The 25,540-nt window shown below is 38.7% G+C and overlaps 1 protein-coding gene across 1 annotated transcript in view; it reads left to right on the forward strand.

Moving 5' to 3' along the window:
* RRAGC (Ras related GTP binding C) overlaps nucleotides 1-24,797 on the forward strand; it is a 159,338-nt gene extending 134,541 nt beyond the window's left edge. The window contains exon 8 of the transcript XR_012677269.1: nucleotides 24,627-24,797. The gene's annotated coding sequence lies outside the window, so the exon portion shown is untranslated. The remainder of the gene's footprint in view (nucleotides 1-24,626) is intronic.
* Nucleotides 24,798-25,540: the final 743 nt, after the last annotated feature.

Here is a 25,540-nt window from a genome sequence, read left to right on the forward strand (position 1 = left end):
CGCTTGTGCTTCTGGCACAAAAAACATTGGTGTGTAGCATTTGTTCTGTTGTGGTCAAAGGACAGACATGGTTTCTCTGCTTCCAGGCAAACTGAAGAGTGCAGGGGAAACCTTTCCTATTTGATATTTTCTTCCATCTCGCTTGAGATACGCATTTCCAAAATGCACAGACAATTTAACAAAAGGTAAGGTAAATTATCTTAAAAAAACAAAACAAAACATTCATTCAAGGTTTTCATTATGTGCCTTGGGGGGGATGGGTGGGTGGGTTTTCAGACTCATTTTTTTGTAATTCCTCAGATATTTGAAGGATAGTGTCAAGAAAGGGCTTAGGGCTGTTTGTCTTTCTCTGACTTGTCATAGGGAAGTGTTTTTCCTCCCATAGACAGACAGACAAACAGACATTCACAGAGACTTTTTAAAAAATAAATATATGCTTTTAAAATTAACATTTCTTTTTCACGGACACAAAAAATAATTTTTACCACCAAAAACGTTCTTGTCAAAATAGCTTCTCTTTTCTGCCCTCCTCTTTCTCCTACACAAAGGATTTGCCCTTTGGGGTATACAACTCTATCCACGTTTCACAGCAAGGCAATTGAGGAAGGAAAAAAATTCTATTCACATTTTAGAAAAAGATGGTTTCAGCTCTTGGGTTAGACTTGAGGTATTCTGCACTCCTGATTTTATCATCAGACCTGCTGTTGTCCAGGCCTCATTTGTTTAAGTACAGTAGGGTTTAAATCTGACTCTTTGAGAGTTTGCCGTTTCTGTGTGTTCTGTCTTTTTCTGCATGGTCCCTCACATCGCTGTTGCGAATTGTCATTTGCACACTCCGTGAGATTGTACAAAACTCCTTCCACTATCAAATGTGCACTGAAATTCTTCTCAGAGATTTCCAGAGGGTTTTCAGTTTAACATCAAAAAATATTTTACAGTGGTTAGTTTTAACTCTTGGGTCTGATCTGTGGATTGAAAATTGATCTTAACTTTTGATGTTATTATCTAGATTAAAAGGAGGTTTCTATACTGAAACCTCCTTGATTTTGTAATATACTATCATGTGTGCAATATGCTTCAGAATTATGGCTAATAGTCTTAGTAAATCCTAACATACCTGAATGTTTACAAGCTCATTTACTTCTGGGAAATACATAGTGATCTTTTTTGTGTGTGTGTGTACTTAGTCTGTTTCAAGTAAGACTAGATATAGAGCAAGACTGATTGACAAATTAATGCTTTCAGCTTCTGCTCAAAGTATGTGAATTATAAGTACAAAAGGCATGTTATAAACTAATAATTTTAACTCTATTCCATTGCTAAAAGCTACTAATAATGAAAACACATCAAAATAGTAATGTAGCCTAACTCATGCAAGAATAAAAGAACAGGCAGAGGAGGGACTGTACAGCAAAATAATTGTTTTAATTAAGAATCAAGGAAGACTAAGAACATTACTCCATTTTTGAGGGGTTCAGTTCTGCAGGGCATATTACATAAAGCATATTTACATCCATTTTCTCTTAAGATCATACAATATCAATACAATATCCAACATCTAAAAATTAGCATTATCAAAATTGAAATATTAATTCACAAAGTATGAAACATCCAGCTTATTTTGCTAGGTATGTAATGAAAGCATATTTTTCAGTTACTCTAAGATGTTATTTTGGAAACTTCCAGTGACAAATGTTACAAATCCCTGTGGAGGGAGCTGTTATAATCACTTAGTAGTGTGACTAATACTCTTTTCATTGATCAGAAAGTAGTAAATACCTCACCTACATACTGCCTTGAGACCTGGTCAAAAGTCTATTGAAATGTCACTTAAAAGTGGGGACTTTGTAGATTTCAGGCAGCTTTGGATGATCCTGGATGTCTTGTGTTAAAGTGTAGGAGCAATTGACCTTAGTAGGTTTGCAAATACCTGTATTTTTCTGCTCAGTCTCGTTATCTGAAAAATATTACTGCATTTGTGGACTTTTTTGCTAACATAAGTAGAATTAGCAATTTGAATGATTGCACCACATGTAAAAAGCAAATTTTGGTAGCCTACAGTACAGGAAATGAGATGAGAAATCATTACCAGAGTTTCATTGTTTCAAAAAGTTTACTTGATTTACACAGGTCACAAAAGAGTAATCTCAAATATTCATCCCGGAAAATAATTTCTGATCTTAGATTGAGATTACCTGGGGTTTGGGTACAACTTACATCTGTCTTCTAGTTAGTTTTAGGGAAGTTGAAAATTAACCTGATGAAAATTATGTTGTGATGTTCATAAAATAAACAGTTCAGATGTAAAGCTGGAAAGGCTTACATAAAAAGGAGCAGAATAACCAATTCCTTTATCTTTTTTTCTGGTAGTGGTTCAGTTAGAGTCAAAGAAGGTGATTTCTTACATTTACTCTTCAGAATTACTGTTTTCCTACACCTGAATAACTGTAGGGTTTTCTACAGTAAGACATAAAACAAGGCCAAGGGGATAGGCCAGAACCATCAAAAGTACTTGTTGCATTGTTATCTATGCGTAATCTTATAATAAGTTTAAATTAAACTTTTTTAAGAAGGAACATGAACTTCAAGTGTAGGCAGTTAATAGTCATACTTATTTCAGATTTTCTATAACTGTAAAATGTGTATTTCAGATTTGTTGACTTTTAAAAAATATTAAATAACATTTTTAATACAATGTGCTGGTTTTGGCTGGGATAGAGTTAATTTTCTTTATAGTAGCTAGTATGGGGCTATGTTTTGGATTTGTGCTGAAAACAGTGTTGACAATACAGGGATCTTGTCGTTATTGTTGAGCAGTGCTTACACAGAGTCAAGGCCTCTTCTGGTCCTCACCCCATCCCGCCAGCGAGTAGGCTGGGCGCCCTATCCAACCTGACCTTGAATGTTTTCGGGGATGGGGCATCTACCACCTCTCTGGGCAACCTGTTCCAATGTTTCACCACTCTCATTGTAAAAAATTTCTTCCTTATATCTAGTCTAAATCTACCCTCTTTTAGTTTAAAACCATTCCCCCTTGTCCTGTCGCAACAGGCCCTGCTAAAAAGTTTGTCGCTATCTTTCTTATAAGCCCTCTTTAAGTACTGCAATAAGGTCTCCCCGGAGCCTTCTCTTCTCCGGGCTGAACAACCCCAACTCTCTCAGCCTTTCCTCATAGGAGAGGCGTTTCATCCCCCTGATCGTTTTCGTGGCCCTCCTCTGGACCCGCTCCAACAGGTCCATGTCTTTCCTGTGCTGAGGGCTCCAGAGCTGGACGCAGCACTGCAGGGGGGGTCTCACCGGAGCAGAGCGGAGGGGCAGAATCCCCTCCCTCGACCTGCTGGCCACGCTGCTTTTGATGCGGCCCGGGGTACGGTTGGCCTTCTGGGCTGCGAGGGCTCATTGCCGGCTCACGTCCAGCTTTTCATCCGCCAGTACCCTCAAGTCCTCCCCGGCAGGGCTGCTCTCAGTCCCTTCATCCCCCAGCCTGTGTTGATACGGGGGGTTGCCCCGACCCAGGTGCAGGACCTTGCACTTGGCCTTGTTGAACCTCATGAGGTTCACACGGGCCCACTTCTTGAGCTTGTCCAGGTCCCTCTGGATAGCATCCCGTCCCTCAGGCGTGTCGACCGCACCACTCAGCTTGGTGTTGTCTGCAAACTTGCTGAGGGTGCACTCGATCCCACTGTCTAGGTCATTGATGAAGATATTAAACAGTACCGGTCCCAATACGGACCCCTGCGGGACACCACTCGTCACCGATCTCCATCTGGACATTGAGCCATTGACCACTACCCTCTGGGTGCGACCATCCAACCAATTCCTCATCCGCCGGGTAGTCCAGCCGTCATGTTGCCTCTTTGTTTGTCAGTTGAGAAAGAAGAGCTTTATAACTCTAATCTAAGAGAGTCTGAAAGATCTATATTTTGAAATTGTAAGGGCTGATAACACAAGTAGGGCCCAACCTCTTTCATGCCAAGCAGAAATCACAGGCGTAAGACAGAGCAGATTTCAGTTCAGCATCTTGTGAGTTATAGGACGACAGATACAGCTGCAAAATATTTGAGTATCAAACACGTTTGTACTCATATCACTTCCATATTTTATTTAATGACAACTCAAGTGGTATGACAAAAAAGTATTTATCTTGTTTTTCTGTAGAAAGGATTAAGGATTTTGTAAGGATAGAAACAATAAGATAAATACATCTATTATGATGCTGATGTAAATTACGGGGCAGTTTGATGTTTTTCTTTGATTCCTTGCTTTACCATCTTAATTAACTTTTCTCAATGTTTTAGTGTTATAATTTTGTATTGACTCTATGGAATCTCAAAAAAAAAAAGTATTGTTCTTATTAATTTATTGTGTTTCACATAAAGACATAAACATTTTGCTTTATGTAAATCAATATTCAATTATGGTAGAGAATTATATATAAACAGCTGAGTGTAGCTGTCATATGGAATTAGGTAATTTTACTCTGAACGTTATTTACCATATAATACAAAAATTATTCCGTGATGATTTGTTAGTATAAAACAGATTGTTGTTGTTCATACAGAAAGGAATATTACGTGCAGAGGAAAAACAATATTTGCAGTTATTAAATATTAGTGATACTTTCCATGTACTTTTTCCTCTGAAATGCTGTTGCAATCCATTATTAATACTGGCAATTTGCTTTATTTTGTGTAGTATTCAGACCTGTGGCCAGTGCCCCAAAAGGCTTACAATTAAATGGATGTGAAAAAAAAACCAAACCAAACAATCATGTAAATTTGAAAGCCAAGACAAAGACCAAAAATTGCCAGATTAGGCCAAAGCCAAATCCATTTAAGTATTGTGTTCAGTTCTTACTCCATTTCCTGACTCCTTCTTCACAGAATAGCTCGTGCCACCTGGAATTTAGTGTGGGTAGTATGGTTGTCTCTGCTACTTCTAAAATGTAAGCTGTGTTTGGGGGAGGGTCTTGAGGTTTTGTTTGTTTGGTTTTTAATCACACTAACTACTGTTCTATAGTTCTGCAATGTGTGTTTTGCCATAGCTTTCCAGAGTATCTGACCGAGTGCTATTTGGTAGGTATATGCCAAAAGTGGTGTGTGAATATAATTAAAGAAAAGAGTCAGACTTGACAGTTTCAGCGTGGAGGTTTTTAAATTGCATGGGGAATGCTTACATAACTGTTCAAAAGAGGCTTTTTCCATCTACCTGTTTACACTCTTTACTTTTGAAATTCTTGAAGCAATCAGCCCTTGGAGAGCCCTTACATAGCGCTTGCAAGCCCTTGATTGCCAAGGAGAAAAGCCCTGTTAGTGAATCATTGGGAAAACATTCCGTAACAAACTGGTCTTTTAATGAGGGTCACTACTGCCTTTGCAGTAGCTAGAAGGAAAGGGACAGGGGGAGAGAGATGCTGTTATATTGTAAAACTGTTTGAGAGACACAATAGTGGAGGAAAGACCCAGACACCGGGCCTTTGTGTGCAAATTTCCCACCAGAGCTAAGCAACTTCCCCCCCCCCCCCCCCCGCCCCCCATTTAATTAAGTGGGTTTGGAGTCCAGTGCTGGCCTAACAAGCACTTCTTCATGAATGAAAGATTTGTCTCTGGCAGTGAGGCAAGGCTCCGCACAATGTCAACAGCAATTACTGCCAGCTATGGCCGTCTTAACAGCTCACATGAACAAGAGGGTGCTGGGAAGGCAGTGTAGCATATAAGGCTGGCAGAAATGTTTTGGGGATTGTCTTTGCCTGTCTTACAGCAAACTTGTCATCAGTGCACCCAAAGCTAGGCCTCTCATGGGAAGGATTTGTCTAAAGATGCTAATGCAATCAGGGAGCTTTCTGGCAGATGGGACACTAGTTGATACGAGGGAGCTGGTAGGAATCTGTGTTACAAGAGGAGGTGATGTTTGTTTGGGTGAGGTATGGGACGCAATAAATTATCCCAGAAGAAGTGAAGGTGATTTCACTTAAATGGAATGGGATGCATCACTGAAGGTTATAGCGATCCTGATTATGAATCCAGTGATCTTTCTTAATTTGTAGGCCCGTTTGAATGGAATTTAATGGGGACCTAATGAATCTTTTCTGTGTTTTGCTTTGCTTTCGTTAGGGACCTGTTACTTGTCTTGGGCGTTCTCTTTGGAAAACTGAATTCTCTAGCACTGAGGTGATCTTTTCATTTGATAAATAGTTAAAAACAAACATCAAACCCATAACTTCCTGTGTTAGGGGAAAAACATGCAGCAGCAGTAATCCTACAGGTCTGATGTGGTCTGCTGCCTGTGCCCTGAGAACACCTACTCTGCTGGTTGTGCGAACCATGTCCTGAGAAAAAGTTGTTACGCCATTGATATTCTGTAGGAAAGTAATGTATTTTATGGTGTAATCAGCATGAAATTGTGATGTGAATTGAAATTTGTGACAGCATGGTCAGTGCTCAGCAGCCAACGTGTGCTCCACTTACATGTACAGTTCAGTGTGTGTAGAATCTGTGGACACACTGTGCAGGCTAATTGGATTTAGTGAAGACCTGTCCACGTAATAGCAAAAGATTAAACTTCTGACAAATTTGAACAAGGCATTAAAAGGAAAGGGAGCACAGCTTATTAAAGTAACCATTCTGAATTATGAACTAATGAATTATGATTTCTGATGATATTTGAGCTCAAGTGTATAACTATATCCCAACTCGTTTTCAGAGTCCATAAAATTATTTCTTTTATTGCCTTTGAATTTTTGTTGCTTGATTTTTTTTTTAAATTTTTTTTTCTATTTTCTTGGAGGCAAAGGAAGGACCTGTCATCTGTTGTTACACTGCATAACTGTTAGACGCAGTAGATAAAATCAGACAATTCTGAGAGATTTTTGAAGCTCTGGGAAGTTTCATGTTGAGTTTGAAATCTGTAGGTTTTGCAAGCGGTACTCCTGAAGTAGAGATTTACAAAGCAGCGAAGTCTGAGATTCTCATGAACAGCCTTCGGTGTTTGGCAGTTGGTTCCAGAACATCTACTGAAAGAATTTAGAATTGTTGGATACTGTAGTCTCAGCTGTAGCTCAGTAAAGGCTACACTCTTTACAACAGTTCTTCTGTAAATATTGATAATTTTGTCCATGGCTAAAATGTTGTGAGATAGAATAGATAAAACTGTCACAAAACAGGAAAGCTTTTTAATTGCTTTCAGTTGAACTCTTTCATCCATTATTATTAAGAGCAACAAGCAGAAAATCAATTGCTTGAAGAGAAGTTTAGTTTTCCAGAACTCCCGGTCAGGTAATGTTACAGAGCACCTCCCATCACATCATTTGCATTTTCATGCGGTGAGTGTGAAGTAAGTGTGGTTTGCAGTGATCATCTTAGCAGCGTCAATAAACTATTTTGGCATCTGAACAATAGGTAATAATAGATTTATCTCCGCAGTCTTTTTTTCTTTTTTTTCCTGTTTTTTTCTAAAAAGCCTGTGACAAACTAGTTGAGGGATCTTAAATCAACTATTAGTAGCCCATTCAAAATTATGTGCAATCAGAGAGCTTGGGCATCCTAGCATGTTGAGGTTTGCACTTCAAAGCTATGGGAAGACAGAAATTGAGGCATGTTTGTCTGGAAGTGCTGTAACGGAGGTAGAATATTACAGTGATGAGAAGCTAGCAACAAAAATGTAGCAGCTTTGATTCCTAGCTGACTTGCCCTAGAGGGTGTCACCTACGGTAACCCTCATGCTGATGGGCTAACTGCACACAGATGAATCAACTTAATTGTGCATGGCGTAAATACGTATGTGCCTGGCTGTAGATATATGTCATATTTTAATACAATCTTATATTCCCAAACCTGACATTTTATGATGTTGCTGTTGGATTATTTATTTTAATCATAGTGAGCTCGCTTATGTAACAGTACCATCAGGTTTTCTACTTGTATTCAGTCTTATTTCACTCTGTAAATGCCCTGAGACTCCTTGCCAGGATAGAGAAAAATTCTGTGATACAGTTCTGAACTGTGTCACTCCATTCTCAGAGAAACCAAATGCTGCCTGAAATTGCTTCTTTTTACTCAGGTTTATGAATGCAGCTTCTGACTTGGGATGATTCCTGTCAGTTTGAAGCCCTGACAGTACCATTTGAAAATTGACAAGATACACAATGAACAGCCTGAGTATCAGCTTGAAGTAGACAATGAGAAGTTTCTTTGGGGCATTTTTGCAAGAAGATCAGGGTGAGAAATACAAGTCTGCACATCTATGTAATGCTTTATCTGTATAATGCTTTGAAATGTATCCAACCAATTATTGTAACACCCTCACAATGTCAGTCGGGGTTTTTTCACCCAAGGTGACCATTTTATTGGTTTATTTTAGTTTGTTTTTTGCAAGATATTTTCGTGGTAACAATTCTCTTGGTTAGACAATCATCTAATAAAAATTCGATTTCTTACTTAAAAAGGCGGGGGGAAGTGGCAGTTATTACCAGTATGTTCCCGTTGAGCAGAAACACATCTACTTACTGATTTTTTTTTTTTTAAAGTATTAAAAAAATCCCTTCAGATTTCCAGATATTTTTTTTCTTCTCAACTCTGCACTTCTGAATGAATTTCTTTTGAGAGGCCTAGCTGTAGTCCACTTTCTACATTCTCAGTGTCTGTGCCTACTCTTTCTTTCTTAAAAATACTCTGCAGGTATGTCTTGAACATACTAAACAATTCTGAAACTTTTCTATGAAGTAGCATGTCAAGTCTTCATCCACATAATCTAATTTTTGGCACATTAAGTCGAAACTCATGGGAGGCAGTTTTCTGTTCATAGTTGATATGCACAATGCTGTACTATGCTGAACCCAACTGATAACCACTGTTCTGGCTGAGAAGCAAGAAATTTTTTTTTCACAGCTATTATACACTATAGAATCATAGAATCATTAAAGTTGGAAAAGAGGTTGTAGCGAGGTGGGTGTTGGTCTCTTCTGCCAAGTAACTAGCGATAGGACGAGAAGAAATGGCCTCAAGTTGCGCCAAGGGAGGTTTAGATTGGACATTAGGAAAAATTTCTTTACTGAAAGAGTGGTCTTAGAGGTCTTTTCCAACCTGTATGATTCTATGATTCTAAGATCATCGAGTCCAACCATCAGCCCAACACACCATGCCCACTAAACCATGTCCCTAAGCGCCTCATCTACACGTCTTTTAAATACTTCCAGGGTTGGTGACTCAACCGCTTCCCTGGGCAGCCTGTTCCAAGGCCTGACCACTCTTTCGGTAAAGAAATTTTTCCTAATGTCCAATCTATTGGACATTATTTCCTAATGTCCCTATCTATTTTCCTAATCACAAATTGCAAGTAGTTTAGAAGACTTTTTTATTTTCTTTTCTAACTTTACATAAAACCTATGCTTCTTTCTATTTGTTGTTCTGTACTCTGTGTTATTGTTTACACTGTGCTGTGCAATATCTTCTCTCGGGCATTATACGTTTGCAAGAGAGCACACGGTGCCTTCAGCCTCCGCTCTGTGAAGTCTCAGGGCAGAAGTCTTCTTGTTCCCCTGGTCACCCTTGAGGTATCTAAGTGACAGAGGCATGTGAGGGAACAACTAGCTTCTGTTAGTCTTCAAATGCCTCACCTCATCAGTCTACCTATGGAGAGGAAATTTTAGAAGTGGACAACCTTTTAATTTTTTGGTTATGTTTTGAATAGGTAGGCGAGGAAAAAGTTTTCAGTAAGTGAAAAGTTAGAGGTGCGAGGACTGAAAAGAATAGACAAAACTGGAAAAACCTCTGGAAGCAGGATTGTAAATTTGAGTAATTTAATCAGTGGATGTATAGGATGGGGAAGGAACTGATGTAATCACTTGTTTTTATGAAGTTTGACTGCAAGACTGCTTTTCATATGAATGGAAAAAGGTTGGAAACATTTCTGCTCGAGTGTGAGAGCCTAGGATTTTTTGTGTGTGTGTCTTACCTTGTTGCATAGTAGAAGGACTTTTGTCTGGAATCCTAATGCAGTATTTCTGGAGTGGCAGAACATACCCTCTGGAGCCCAAATTTTAACTGAGTTAGGACTTTGACATGTGGAAGAAAGGCATGTTGGAGTGCTTCTTGGAATTTGCTAGAGGTTTAAGGCTTTTAGTATAGACAGAGTGAATCACTCTGAATAGTCATTACACTGAATTATTTGATTTTTGTAAATAATTCTTATAAAATGCTTAGTATTTTGTAAAGTTGAAAATAAAACTCCCACGTTTCTGATGCCTTCAGCGAACTTTTTAGGATATCATATGTAAAACAGAATGTTCCCAGTAAAAAGAAAGTGTGTATTATTTTTTATTTTATTCTCACTTTATTTCTATTCCATTTAATAGGTAAAATATCTGAGGTGAGAAAGTATTATAACTCATTTGTTATCGAGTCAGTAACATTAGATGTAAAACTGAAATTTTTGTTCATATCTTCCCAGCTTTTTACAGTCAGCACAGCAGAAGTTAAAAAAATCCTTTTACCTGAGCACCATGACTGGTTTAGGGGGCAGAAGCTTGGTAGTTATGGGCATATACAGGGGAAAGCTTGTGTCTGTTGGGGACAGTGTATGGTAATCATGGTACAGAAGTCCGTGTGCCAGAATATGCTCCTTCTGTGGAGCAACTTACAGATAATCTAGAAAGTAAAAATTTTAATGTAAATGCTCTCCAGTGTAGCCATTCACGTGGAAAAATGCAAGAATGTAGAAACAGAGAAATGCAAGGCTCGTTTGCTGCCAGCCTTTATTCTCGGATTTCTGATTCCTGATTTCTTGGAAGACATGGTGAGGGCTCCTTTGTGACCCACTGTCATCTAGAGGCATGTTGTCCTCCCTGGTTTTACCTCAAGAGATAAAATGTGGCCTTGTGTCCCTTGCACTGCTCCCTGGTACAGACAATGGGACCACGAAAATGGTTAGGAAACTAAAATGGAGAAGAAAACTGCAGTTATCTCGTTAATAATACAGTATTTACCTCCTTGAAGTGAAAGCAATCCCCCGTTGAAATATTTGCTTCGTTGGGAGAGCAGAGCATAGACTGCAAAGAAAGGAAATTGCCAGATGATGCGATATCTATGGCTATGATTTCAACAAGAACAAAATCTTGACCTAGAGTAACTGTCCAGAGCAGCGGCTGTGGCCTGAACGAAACAATGTATGGCTTCACAAGTTCAGCAAAAAGGCTTTTGTTCTCGCGATCATGGTCTTCTGATGAAGGATTTGCTAAGAAGCTCAGAAATCATCAAAGTTATTGGTTTCTCTGCCTGCCAATGGCCATAATTACAGCTGAGTGAATAATTCAGAGCAAATAATTTGTCTGACAAATTTCTTTTTCGCCTCATGAAAAATCCATGAGTAGTTCACAAGCTCTTCGCATTTGTTGTTCGTATTTTTTTTATTTGCTCTTGCGTAGCTTTTATTGGCTGTATAAGTCACATGGTATGGTTTGTTCTTTTTTTTTGTTTTTTCACTCACATTGTTTGAGCCTCGTACATTCATACTAAATACTGAGCAGCTGGAGGACTGCATGTTGAACAGCTCTCTACAGTTTCAGCACTTGCAGAACATATTTCTTAGATGCTCTTTGTACGTACATTTGTACGTGCATTTGTCTTCTCAGGTCTTCGTTGCCATATCTGATCTCCTCATGGTCCACAGTGTATTCACTAAACTTACTACTGTTTCCATCTGGATGCTCTGTGCTGTATCTGTGTATTTTAGTTCATGAGGTTCTGCTCTGGTTCTGAGGAGCTCTACCCCTTTTTGTTTGTTCTCCTGTTGTAAGATAACCTTTGTGAACAAGACATGACAGGGGAATTAGATATTTGTAATTGCTGCAAAGAAAGGAGTGTAACTGGTTCATGATTTGTTAGCTGTTATTTTCTTTACTGACATCTTTCACAGTTTCTACCTTGAAAGCTATGTTGTTGTATTGCTGAACTTCAGAGTGTTTAAGGACTCCAAGTTACTAATCAAGTCCATACTTTAGTTGTTGATTTAAAAAAAAAAAAAAAAAAAAAAAGAAATTCTTTTTCTCTTTGGACATATTAAAAATAGGTATTTATAGACCTCTTTCTTTCTTAACTTGGTCAGAGCTTCCAGAATTGCTTTAGGAAGTTTACCGAAAGAATAAGACTGAAGAAGGTCGTGCCTTTTCAAACAAACTTACAAAGACAAAAAGTTTTACTTCTCTTCAACACAGGCTTCAAATGACTGTGCTGCTATTAACAAGCCTTTAGTCTGATAAATATACACTGGAATAATCTAGTCTAAAACCTTGTTCTTCACGGTAAACACATATCACCTGTGCTATATTTTTAGGTACCTTCTCATTATTAGAAGGACATAGTCATTCTAATAGTAATCCATAGTATGGAATGCATCTGTGTTCACAGAGTTGAATAGACTTTCATCAAATATGAGGAACTTAATATATTTTCAGTAACACTGACTTGTGCTAATACTTTTTATTATGGCTTACAGCCTGTGCAGAATCAGTGCAGGACTCTTCTGAATGTCCTAGAAGTACTCCAAATCCTTTTGACAGCTCCTTAAGGAAGACAGATCTAGTCTAGCATGTAATTAATGCTGGTAATTCCACTCTGATCTTTTTACTCCTATAATGTGCATCTCTGACTGAGAAGGAGATAATGGACAATCATGTAAGAAAACCATTGATTATGGCTTGATTAAGCTTGTGTGAGCTCTAGACAGCTAGTGTTGTCATGGTTTCCAAGCCATTTAACATATGACATTTTTGCATAGACAAGATGTTAAATAGCCATCCAAAAATTGTAATTTGGATTATGTATAGCCCCTCTTTGAATGTCAGATCAGGTTTATTTTCGTAGAAAATCAGTAACCAGTTTTCATATTAGAAGCTATAAAAACCATATTGTCTTCCATAACATTTGCAAAACAGAGGACTTGTCTGTGAAGAAAAAATTTCTGCCATTCAACACAAGAAGCAGATCTGCAGTTTTTAGCAATACATATTGGTAAACAATTCCCAATCTTCTCAGTTTTAGTCACCATATTAATAATGAATTGCAATTAAACAGAACAAATAAAAAAAACCCAAACACAAACAAAAAATCCCATTACTCTGGGATCAGTAAAAGTGTGCTGAAAATTCACAACCTCAGTATCTCCACTCAGGCTGAACTTTCAACAAAACATAGAATCGCAGAATAATATAGGTGGGAAGGGACCTCTGAAGGTTAGCTGGTCCAACCCACTGCTCTGAGATGGTCCAACATAGATCAGGCTGCTGAAGGGCCTTGTCCAGTTGAGTTTTGAATTTCCCCGTGGAGGAACCGTAGGGACAATACAATACAATATTAAACCTACTGAATATAGAAACCTTTCAACATGAAATGTGCACAATGCTTGTTGCTTTACAGTCTCTGTGTATTTTGAGAAACTGGGTTCATATGTTACAGTTTACTTGAACAGATATGACTTGAATTCTCTCAGCTGGTGCTTTGGGACATTTGAAGGTAGTACATATGATCACCAAAATAAGTGACAGCTCTGCATGAAGACTCTGATGCCTGTCTATAGCTAAGTGAAAGTGGAGGAAAAGGGAGGGCAGTATGAAACTGGCATTTTTACTAGAAGGGGGGGAAAAAAAAAACCCCACATATGAAAGGGCTAAGTTTGTTGTATTCCTGTTGTCTGCTTTCTCTAAATGCACTTAAAAACTTTAATTGTATTTACCAGTGAGGAGACATATTGTTTGAGCATGGCAAGCTTGCTCATTCTGATTATCCTAATACGTCATTTTACACTGAACTGAGTCTTTGGTCAAGCGTTATTTATTTTGTGACAGGATGGTGTATGTCTAAACATGCCAGGTCTTGGCCAGTGTATGGAGGCAAGTAGCTCTTGTCACTACCTAAAGAACTGTCATACTTGTGTGTTTTATTTTATTTTTACAGACCTACACCTATTTTCGGAGGATAGAAGGACTGGGCAAAGGAGAAAATGTAGGAATGGAACATATGAGATAATCTCTTGTATTTTACTTGTATCACAGTGATTTTAATTGCATTACTGGCAATGCCACTGTCTACTTTTGTCGTAGTGCTGCTTTTCCACAGGCCATACAATTAAGGATTAAAGGGACACCCTTTTCTTCACTTAACACCTTCTGGAGTTTTTATCCATACAAGTCCATCTATACAGAGATCACAAGTGCCAGAGGAGTCTCTCTCCTGTGTGCTGGGCTGTCAAAACTGTGTCCTCTGTGGAGCAAGCTTTCTGCTCCTATGCAGGAGAGCATTGTTTCCCCAACTGTTTGCAGTGTTTTCCTAGGCATTAGGTAGCACCTTGCTCTCAGGATTGTCTTTCTCAGTCTTTGGAAAAAACCCAGAAGTCTCTTCCTCTGAATCTTAAGAAACTCAAGCCAAGATATTGGGGCATTTTCAGTGTCCAGCTTTTGTGTATTGGTAAGTAAACCAGGACAGTTAAGCCATCAGCGTAGTTCTGCAAATGATTTTTTTCCAACAGTGATTTTCTTAGAACCAGCAGAGGGAGCACAATAATAAAAGTAATTGAACTTTCTACTTGTCTGTAGTCTAAGAATCTAAAAGTGTTCTTCAGATGCGTCAGTGTTGTAAGTCCATTTTACTGATAAGTGAAGTGTGTGGCAAGGTGGGGGGAGCATAAGTACAGGAAGCAGAAAGGCGGGGACACAGCTAAATTTCAAAACAAGAAATAGTGTTCCTCGTTTTCTGTAGTTGCCATTGAGAATACACAAATAAATGACAGTATTTTGTGCTGGAATACTAGATAATCTAATGCAGCTGCTCTGGTAATTCAGTAGCTTGTAGGATCCTTGTTAAAACATGACAGAAATGCAATTCTTACTGACTTAAAAACACACCTTACTCATTTAATCATTTTATGTGGCTCTCAGTAGGTTCAAGGAAAATCAGAGAGATAACATGTACATCCTTTGTTAGGAGGATGTCTTTTAGTTATACATACACATAAAGCATAGTGAAGATTTTGAGTCTGACTGTTGCTTAACGTTTATGGACAGCAATTTTAGCCATATTCTACTGGATCTGTTCCTGTGGTACCAAAATTTTTCTCCAACCAGTGGTCATTGCCCAACTTTTTGTTTTGCATTTGAGTGACTCATTAACTGGGCACTACTGCAATGCATAGGGATAATAGTGATGAGAAAATAATTCATAAAGCAATGGGATTGGTTCTTATCTGTTTCAGTTTTGCTCTTCATCTGTTTTAGTCCCTTTATAGTATAAGCTTTTTTAATGTGTCCTTGTACAGTCCCCAGCAATGGGGCTATTGGCATGGTTGATAGAACTGCCAATAGTTTTTGCGATGTTAATGTACCATCCAGCAATGGAGCATACATCTTTTTGTGACTGATAAGCACTCTCACGCCTGCAGAGATTCAAAATGGTTTGCAGGTGGTCATACCTTCTCCTGCTCTTCTGATGTTAAATTTGATATATCCATTGGAGGCAGCACCACAAAGCATCGTCAGCTGAGCAATGAAAGTTTCTAATGTCCCCTGGGAGAACAGCTATACATGATGGGGACTCTGGTTATAAGTATGTCATTTAGACGGGGTTTGATTACTTAAGTTTCCCTAGCGAAGTCAGTGTTGTGGAACTCAAAAGGCAGTCCATTACTTAGATTTTTCTCTTTTCATTTAAATCCAAAATTTACTTGAGTTAACTGAAGATCCACAGCTATTACTGCTTATGTTGACAAAATCACATTAGTGGGTTGGCTCAACAGTTTGAAATTCAGCATTGCTGCTGCTACCTTCTGGAACAGGCCCACTGCCATTCTGTAAGTGCACTGTAAAGCTTTCAATTGTGATTAATGGTCAATGTGTTGATTGCTTTAATCCAGCATGTCAGTTATGTGCGTCTGTAGCACCTTCTTTCTACTGTCAAGCTTGTTGGGATCTGTGTGCCTGGGATGGAGCCTGAGGCATTTGGCTTTTTAGCTGTGAAGACAGGATTTGCAAATTAAAAGGAAGAATGCTAATCACTTAATGTCCTTGTTTGTTCCTTTTTAAACTTTGTGGACTAGACAGTTAATCAATTATCTGAAATTATGATTCCTGCAATGCTCACATATGAACAGCAGCACCCTAAGAAAAGTCAGTGGACAATCTTGTAATAAGATTGTGAAGTGGGTAATAATTTCATATCTTACACAGTCTTGGCAACTATAATACACTGGCAGTCTGTGTGCTGATGCTTATTTTAATTTAATCAAGATTCATGAGTAATATATTTGTGTTTTTGTCTAACTGTAGGATGCATAGTTTATTCTGGGGCACACATTAGTGAGCAGTTAAACTGAACCCTCCCCCCCCCCGCCTGTACCTCTAGGGGACGGAGGCAATGATTTATGTTCTTTGCTTTTTCTGGTTTTCTGAGAGGGATTCCTTTGCCTTCTTTACCTATGTTCTTTTTTCCATTTGGCTTTCTGTTTCAGAACCCACTTAGGTTTTCTTGCAGGTTGGGAGCCTGTGAGCTATGCAGAACCACAATCCAGCTTCGTGTTTTTCTTTTTAAAACCTATATGTATATGGTTAACAAACTTTAGAGACTGACTTGTTAAGGCTGTGTGTTTTACAAGTACTTTCATTTCATTGTTGTCCAAGTAGAGAAGTCCTGTGCTGCCAAATTGTTCATGTTGGAGGTCTTCTGGCATGGGTCATCTGGCATTAGGTGCCGTGTATACTTGAAATTGCTGGGAATTATCTTAGTTGTTGTTCTTCTCTGATTTTTCTAAACTGCCTACTAATCATGGGTGAATCTAATAAAAGCAGTCAGAATAACCCAAAGAAATTAGTCATGTGTGAACTTCTGAAAATTATCCAGTTCACTTGGGTTAAAGCAATGCTGGCGACAGGATTTTTCAGTCACTGTGTACACAAGCAGACAGTGAAGCAGCTGTTATAGTCCAGAGAGATCCAGTGGTTGGAAAAAATGACCAGATCAGAAGAATGCATTGAAGCTTTTCTTTCCCCAACTGCTCAGTGAGATAGTTGCATGATGTTTTTTTTCCACTCCCTCCAAATCATGTGCAGTTTGCAGCTGTCATGTATCCCTGCAAGGTTATTACGATACCACATCCTTCCATCTTCAGTGTGAGTATGACACTAGATGGAAAATTATTGTTATATGAGGGCATTACAGACTGTAAAAAGACTGTGATACTGTATAATTCTTGTACATCCAGTCCACAGTTCACTGTTTTTGTACCAGACTGTCTTGGACAAAGACACCAAATTCATATTACCGGCCCTTTGCTGAAAGGATTACCAAGAGAGAAGGCAACACCGTGTGTCTCGTAGTTAAATGCATATTCCCTTATCAAGTATCCTCTTAAGAAAACCAGCAGTGATTACACACAAGCTGGGTGCGACAGGGATTGAGGGGGACAGAGTGGCAGATGTGGGCTGCTCTGAGTCCTGTCAGGAAGGAATGATTAATGAACACCAGCTCCAGCTGAGGCTAACCTTTGGAGAGCTGAGCAGGACATCTGCAGAACTGTCAGAGCTCTGACAAGGACAGAGCTGAACAACCAATTATTCCACCATCACTAAGGTGGGCTGTCAGTTTAATCCCAGCCATTCACTTAGGCAAGGACAGGGAAATTTCTCCTTTACATAGCACCAGTCTGTTGTGACCTTAACTATTTCAGTACCACTGAGGGGAACCGTGGGGCAACACCACAAACACAGGAGCTCCTGCAGACTGTGTAAGGGTAGGGTAGTCAGAGATCCCGTGTTAAGAGCCGCTGTGCAAAGAGTTGTAGTAGCTCTCTACTGAACTACAATGACGTGGGAAATTCTTGTGATTTTAGAAAATGGTGAATACTAAGTTGAATATTCTGCAGACACCCCAGTATTAGTCACTGATGTTGTCAAAGTTTTGTAGTGAAAAGAAGATCTGGTAATTGCTGAGACATTCTGACTCGACCGCGCTCAGCCATGTTTGTCCTCCACAAGAAGGCTGAGTATTGTTCCAGGGTAGTTGACAACAGCTAGTCCAGAAACCTGTGGTGTTTTTAAAGACTACTAGGAGCATCTCAGTTGGCTGAGTGGGAGCCAGAGTCAGCCCAGACTGGAGGGGACCTTTTAGTGCAGATTTAGCTGCAGACATGCACCTGGTGCACAGAAGACGTGTCCTCCAGTAGGGTTATGTACCTTAGCACAGCCTGCGGTACAGGCAGTAAGCTTTTGGCCACGTGCTAGATTTATTTCCTGCATAGTGGGACAGTGCTCGTGTTGTATGGATTTTCCTAAGTAATTTTCCCAGGGATTTTATGTCAAAATGGCTTTCTCTTTCTTACACATCTTTCTCCTGCCATGTGGGAAACTGAGAACTGGGGAAGCTGCAAGCACAGGTTTGGAATCTGGAGCATGGCTACAAGCATATTACGTGAGATACACCTGTAACAAAATACTTCAGCATTGTTACAGATGCCCTGAGCGCTGGAAAAAGAAAGCAAGTACTCTGAGGTAGCTAACTCAATTTTTCTCTTGTTCTGAGCAGAAGCTGTCATGTTTTTTTCTGAAGTTGCTTAATCTTTGTTAAAATGTTCCCAGATACAGCATTTTGTTTTCAATTAGGCCACGTGGTGAGTTCCAAAGTACTTGTTAACACTGAAGGGAAAATTGGCTTAATTAATGATTCATGCTGGACAGCATTTTACTGTGCAGCCTGCCCCATTGTGGACCACTTACGATGTGGAACACCATTCATAGGAGGTATGGGTGGTAATACATTTCTCTGTTAAGACTGTAGCGTTCTGACTGTCCTCTCAACTCAGGCCCATTCCTGCAGAATCCCATGCTTTTTGGAAGCCGGTCTGATGATTCTTGTCTGTATAAGCACTCCAAACAGGAGGAAGCAACATCACATAGAGAAATTCCTCAACAACCTGCAAAACAAAGTCCCAAGACTTGCAGGTGGGAATTGGGGATGCATTAGTTTAGGACGAGGCTGGACATACACAAGAGGAGAATAAACAGTTACGTACAGCAGCTGTGTTTCTCTCTCTATCAAAACGTGTTTTTAAATGCTGGTATGTCTGGTTTGCAAAAATAGTAGGACTTGCCAGAGAGCAAATCCTATTTATTTGTTTAGCTCTGCTTAGTCTTCCTGCTAAAAAATGCAAAAAATTGAGAATTCTGAAGAATTATTCAGAACAAATGTGTCTTCAATGTACTGGAGAATATGTAGAATTTGTAAACACGGCCTTTTTTTTGTGGATTCCTGATGTTTAAATATCTTGCATCGGAAAACCTTCAGGCTAAGTTCATGGAAATTTATTCCCAATGAGGGCTATAAGCTTCAAAAGTAAAGCATCCTGGAGGTATTTAAAAGATGTGCAGATGTGGTGCTTAGGGACATGGTTTACTGGTGGACTTGGCAGTGTTAGGTTTACAGTTGGACTCGATCTTAAAGGTCCTTTCCAACCTAAATGATTCTGTGATTGTAAGATGTAAAGATGAAGCAATCTCTTTCATCAAAGATGAGTCAAACACCAAGATAAGAAAGGACATACTGAAAGAATGGTGAGCTTTATAGGGTTGAGAAGTGGAGGTTAAGTCACATCCTTTGATATTTTATTTCTTTTGTTTGTGTGTGTGTGATACAGCACACTTCCTGATTTGGAATGCCTTCCATTTTTGATCTGCTATAAATTCTTGAAAGCCTTAAAATGCCCTTTCAGCTGAAGATGTACAAAGAGCCCGCATACTGAGATACCTGGCAGACATGAGAACAGCTTTCTCTGCTCTGCTTATACCTTGCCTTCTTTAGATTCTAGGTTGGGTTTTTGTTTTGTGTTTCTTTTGATGTTTTTTTTGGTTTGGTTATTTTAGTGTTTTAGGAGCTGATCACACAGTTTATGTTTTACTCTAAAATAATCTGTTTAAATTTGTCACGCAGTTCAGGAAACTGTCACAGATACCCTCAGTGCTACCAGGAAAACCCCAAGCAGGTGGGGAAAAAACTGCAGCCTGGGTACATCTCTGGAGAAAGCCACAGCATAGCTTTGTCTTGTTGATTTTTTTCTAAGCTCTTTATGTGCTCAATGAACACAGAAAATATAATTGCCGCTGCACCTCTCTCTCTAGATTCTCACTGTAAGCCTTGAATTTTGCCTTCCTTAATTAGGACATCCAGTTTGTAATCACTTTTAGGAAATGCATTAATGTTACAAAACGAGGATATAAAAAGACCTGACAATTTTTAAGTAGGATTTTGCAGTAAAGTAAAATAAATCTTACTCCCTTATGGTTTATTTTCTGTGTATGTTTGAGAAGTTTTTATCGAAAAAACAGAGATGATAAATTCTGTCTGTTTTACACCTGTCTAAATGTATTTTCAAGTATATTCCTATTATGCAGAAATTTTGCTAATGAACTCCCAGTTGAGGCTCGGGCATTACAGCAGTGTTCTAGATAGCAAAGAGCTTATCTGAATGAAGATAAAGTAATTTCTCATGGAATTATATTTGCAGATTGCCTCCAGTGCATGCCAGCTGTAAAAAGATGGTATACCTAACATTGTACCAGAAATCAGTTTTAAAACAGCAGAAAATCTTTGGACTTCTGATCAGGGTACTCTGCTGCACCAAAGGTTAAGAAAATCCTCTCAAAACGTCTGCTAAAAAAAATAATAGAGAGACTATAACTTTAATCATGTAAATGTTTCTTTACATGGTAAATTTTATCACTGCCTGAATTTTCACATGTATATAGCATTTACTGTACTGCGTCCCTATTACTGTCTGGGAAACACAGGAAGCAGTCATACCAATCAAAAGAATGGAACCAGATCTCTAGGTGTGCATATACCAGCAACTTGCAAAAATTCATAACATATCATCTGTATTGCACAAAAACATTCTTCAAGATAGGGAGATATGCAAAATTCGTTCTTCAATTTCAAATGGTGTCAGTGCTCTTGTAGAAGGTGGAATTCAGCCTGGTGTGTCAGGGAGGCTGCAAGGGGAACAGGCTTGAATATTGATTATTTGATGCTGAATTGCAACCCAGAAATGTTGAAACAGCATGTATGCAAAACAGTGTTTTCAAAGCTGAGGTTAAGGCCAAAGTGATTGCTCTTCCTGCTCAGGAATGGATTAAATCTGAAATTCCAACATTAACTTCCTTTGCCCTGTGAGACTCATCTTGGAGATGAATCTGTTGGTTATCTTCTATGTTGGTTTTTTTGTTTGTTTGTTTTGTTTTGGTGGCTTTTTTGTTTTTTTCATTTATTTTCCTCCTGCACTTCCCATCTGGGTTTGCAGAGCACACAATATTTGCCATGGTCCAGCCTGGGTCTTTACTGCAATAAAGCAACAGAAAAAATAGCAAAAAATAACAGTGAAATTTTTGTTTTCATTTAATTTTCTAAAATTATTCATAAATCAATAACAATTGTAGAATATTATTCATTTTAGCCGAAGTTAGTTGTCTGAGGATGTGAGAGAGTTGATAGGCACATGGTACTTTGGTCTAGACTCCCTAGCTTATGGGCTCGCTCTTTGTGATTTTTGCGTTGAAGAGCAAAAGAACTCAAAGGACAGAAAAGAAACATTCTTTATGATTAGAAATATCTTGTCCACGTTAGTAACTGAATTTGGAAACACTGGTAGTAGTGCCATATAGAGTGCAGAATCTGTGACCTTTCTGGATAAATCAGTTTGGAATGATTTGGACATACAATCTAGAGAGTATGCAATGGATTGTACTCTAGTTTGTATCTGGAATTTAGAAACAAATAATAAGGAAAAAATAATTTTAAAATAGTAATAAATAGACTAATCTAAACCCAAGTAAAGCAGCACATCCTTACTTTTACTGTCAATGAGCTTAGTCACCTATTGGGAAAAGACGCCTCTTGTATTTCATAAGATGCTGCAGAAGGATTCAGTGCAGTAGCAGGTTTGCACTTTACTAAACAAGGATGTTGCACATTCATAGAGGAGAAATGAGTATTTAGAATTCAGCACATCCCATCATCTGACATGTTATTAATATCTTCAAGTAAAAGTTATGCCAGCACAGCGGGCTTATAGTTTCATCCTCCTAGTGGGAAATAGCAACCTCCTCATTTCCCTTGAAACCTAGCTTAGAGTTGGGTTGTATTGTTAGGGTCTGACCAATTGCAAATGAAGTGATCAAAACAGGAATTTTAGAAATTAGTCTTTAAATTAAGCATGATGCTTCATTTAATATATTTCCTCTGCCCCTTCTGTTCTAGGATGTCCTAGATGACCAGTGCATGTTCAGGCAGAACAGTATGCTCACCATAATGCCATCTGCCTTGATAGGAAAAAAAGGTGTTCTGCCCAGTCATGCAGTTCCCTGCATTTTGATTACCTTGGCAAAGCTTAAAAATGAAGACTTCAAGAGTGAATTTGAAAATGGTTCAGTCTACAGTGAAGTGCAGTTCTGCATGTTGTGGAGCAAGTATAGACTGCCTTGCTCGTGGGTAGAGGTTGCCTTGTGTCCAGCCATCTCTCTGTGAACAAGTACAATGAATTAGTGAGGATTTAGTAAATCAGTACGATTTTGCTTAATATACCCAATATTTTATCCTATCAACTGTTATGTTTCGGTTGTTTATTTTCCTGGCCCATTACCTTATTGCAACCTGAACTTGGCCACGTTTGGTCCTATTTATAAGAGGATGTGTAAGTGGGCAGAGGTCTATAGTCAGTTTGCTATTGATAGGTAAGCAGCAGGCTGAGGGTATTCAGTGAGGGTTGGCGTGATATGCACACTGAGCTGGGTGGGGAAAAGTACAGGATATGCATGCTTGGACATATTTCTGAATCTGCCCTTTTTATCCAGTGCAGGGTTAATATATCTATTGACAGAAATAGCAAATATGAAGATATCTTTTTATTTGCAAAGTGGCAGGTGCACAAGTGAATTTTAGAGCATTGCTATGAAAATTTAAGTAGAATGTTGAAAAATAATTCAAATGTCCCTTTCCTTTGGCCTGCTCTATCTAAATTTCTAAGAGAGTCTTACTTTGAGGTTGGGGAATAGAAACAAGGTAGAAAGTGCTTTCTGGCTCTCTCCTTTAGTGAAAATTACTGAAATATCTGTATTTCTTAGCATAGATGTTCATAAAACTTTGGAGAATAGATCCTGAAAGTCTATTGTTCTGTAGCATATTTATTCATATCACAAAAGCTGCATTAAAATAATGCTGAGGATTTAAGAAAAGTATTCAGAGAGAAGGATTAACCTGCTAATCCTTGTCTCTTAGGGAAAACATTCCAAGTGTGTTGGCAGGACGGATTTGAAGGAAGTTATGACTGGCACTCACTTGTCCACACCAGTTTTTTCAAGTTCACGAAGTTGGTATGAGCAGGCACAAAGAGGGATTCAGAAGGCATCATAACTACATTTTTATTCTTGTGGGGAGGCTGGACAGGAGACCCACATACTCTTGCAAACACCCTGAACTGATCTGCTGCTGTATGAGTGGTGAATGGGAATTTTGACAATACTATTTCAAGCATGTTGCTTTCCTTCCTGTATTCCTGTCTCACTACTCTGTATTTTTTTTTTTGATTTCCATGATCCTTGTGTATTGTCTAGCTCTAAGGCTTGACAGCATGGCATATTAATGGAAGTGACCGTGATCTGCTTCTCCTCTTCTGGGAGTAAAGTTTTTCCAAATCAAACGAATGCTGCCATTCAGAGAGGTTCTGAAGAGAAAGAATATCTGTTTGCTTCTACCTATAGCTAAGAGTCAAAAGAATATATCTGTTTTCCTTCCTTCCTCCCCTTCCCCCCAGCCCTTGTTATGTGTGTGCGACCTCATACAGCTCCCTGCACTTCCATACTACATTCACAAAATCTTTGTAAGAGGCAGTTACATTTAAAAAGGGATTGCAGCTGGATCTGCAGCTGGGAGATTAGTTACTGAAGAAACGCCTTTGCTATGCATGAACCAGTTTCAGATTATTGTATTGGTCCCCTTTAGACATGAACAGTTATAAAAATAAATAAATGTGGGGGTTTTTTTGAAAGTAAAAATATGTTGTTCTTCCCAAAGAAATTCGGATTTTCAAATTGCCTTGAGATCTACAGATTATTATCATTGCTTATTTCTAGAGGGTGTCAGTTTGCTTTTTTTCCTGAAGGTTTGTTTTGGATTACATTTCCTCCAAAATATTACTTTTTCAAAAATAAACTCTCTTAAAAATAGCTCCCTCTGGATCTATCAGATGGGGCATTTTCAGATTTCACCAATTTCAGATTGGTTTTCAGATTTCAAAAAAAAAAGAGTGAAAATTGCCCATTTATGCAGTTTCATACTGCATAAGGTTTTGTGTGGGTTTTGGGGTTTTTTTTAAGTTCAGCGTGACTTTATGTGACTGCAGGCTGCATCCTCAATGCGAGATAACTGGATCGTTTCCTACAAGTGCCATTTCTCTTAAGAAATACTTGTTCTAAATCTACAAAGATTCAAAGAACACCGCTGCCATTGAGAACAGTGGACAAGCTTATTAATTACTACTGGGGAAAGTTGACTTAAACCTTCCTAAATGAATTAAGAAAGGCAAATCTATTGACTGCTCCACAGTTTGCTTGCTGGCCTTCTCTTTTTTGACTGAAGATGATTAATACAGAGGCTGCTTCCTCCAGTCTTGTTAATAAATATTCACTGAGACATCCTGCAGACAGATCAGATCCTGATTCTGGAGACATGGCAGCTTTGAAATGTGAGCCTGAACCATGGGGAGATTGGGGCCAGTAGAAGGTAGTCAATTTAAACTAAAAAATTTTATGAAGTTTGTTTCTTAACATCTAAATATAATTTAATAAAGATAATGGGTATTTTCCTTTGTCACAAATTTGAGAAGCACATGGCAGAAGAGATTGTCTTGAAAGATGCAAAACTGTGTATATCGTAAATAAAGGCCATATAAAATTGTGTACATTAATGAGGTGTACATTAATGAGGTGAGCTGCTTCAAGTAGAGACTAATACTGCTGTGGACAATAGAAAAGCTTATGATATGATCTTCAATTCTGAAGGGCTAAAAAAGGAGCTGCTTATTTTTTCACATGGGATCCTGGCAGTAAGTATTACACAAGCTACTTCTTTCTCTTATGGCTAACCTGAGTGTCGCGAATGAGTGGTTTAGGGGCCCAGATCAACAAGTGGCCCAGGGAAGAAAAGGGCGGGGTATGAATGCACCACCACACTGAGAAACGTCTCTACCAAGAAGTTATCTTGGGTCTCTCTCTCCATTTGTTGTGTATGTGGCTGTACAGACTCAACTTGTTGGATACTTTTGGTAAAGAATAGAGAAGGTGCTTTATGCATTTTGTTGTCTGTTCCTATTAAATAGAAATTGAACTAGAATGAAGCAAAAGCTGCCTTTTGCAAATATTTCTGTCTATCTGGAGTTACCATATGTTGTTTGACCAAAATCTCATTTTCTTGCCTATGTTTAGCAGTTTCCTACCATAAAGAATCGTTCACATTCTTAC

Source organism: Calonectris borealis, chromosome 25 (genome assembly GCF_964195595.1).
Source record: "Calonectris borealis chromosome 25, bCalBor7.hap1.2, whole genome shotgun sequence".
Classification (NCBI taxonomy): Eukaryota; Metazoa; Chordata; class Aves; order Procellariiformes; family Procellariidae; genus Calonectris; species Calonectris borealis.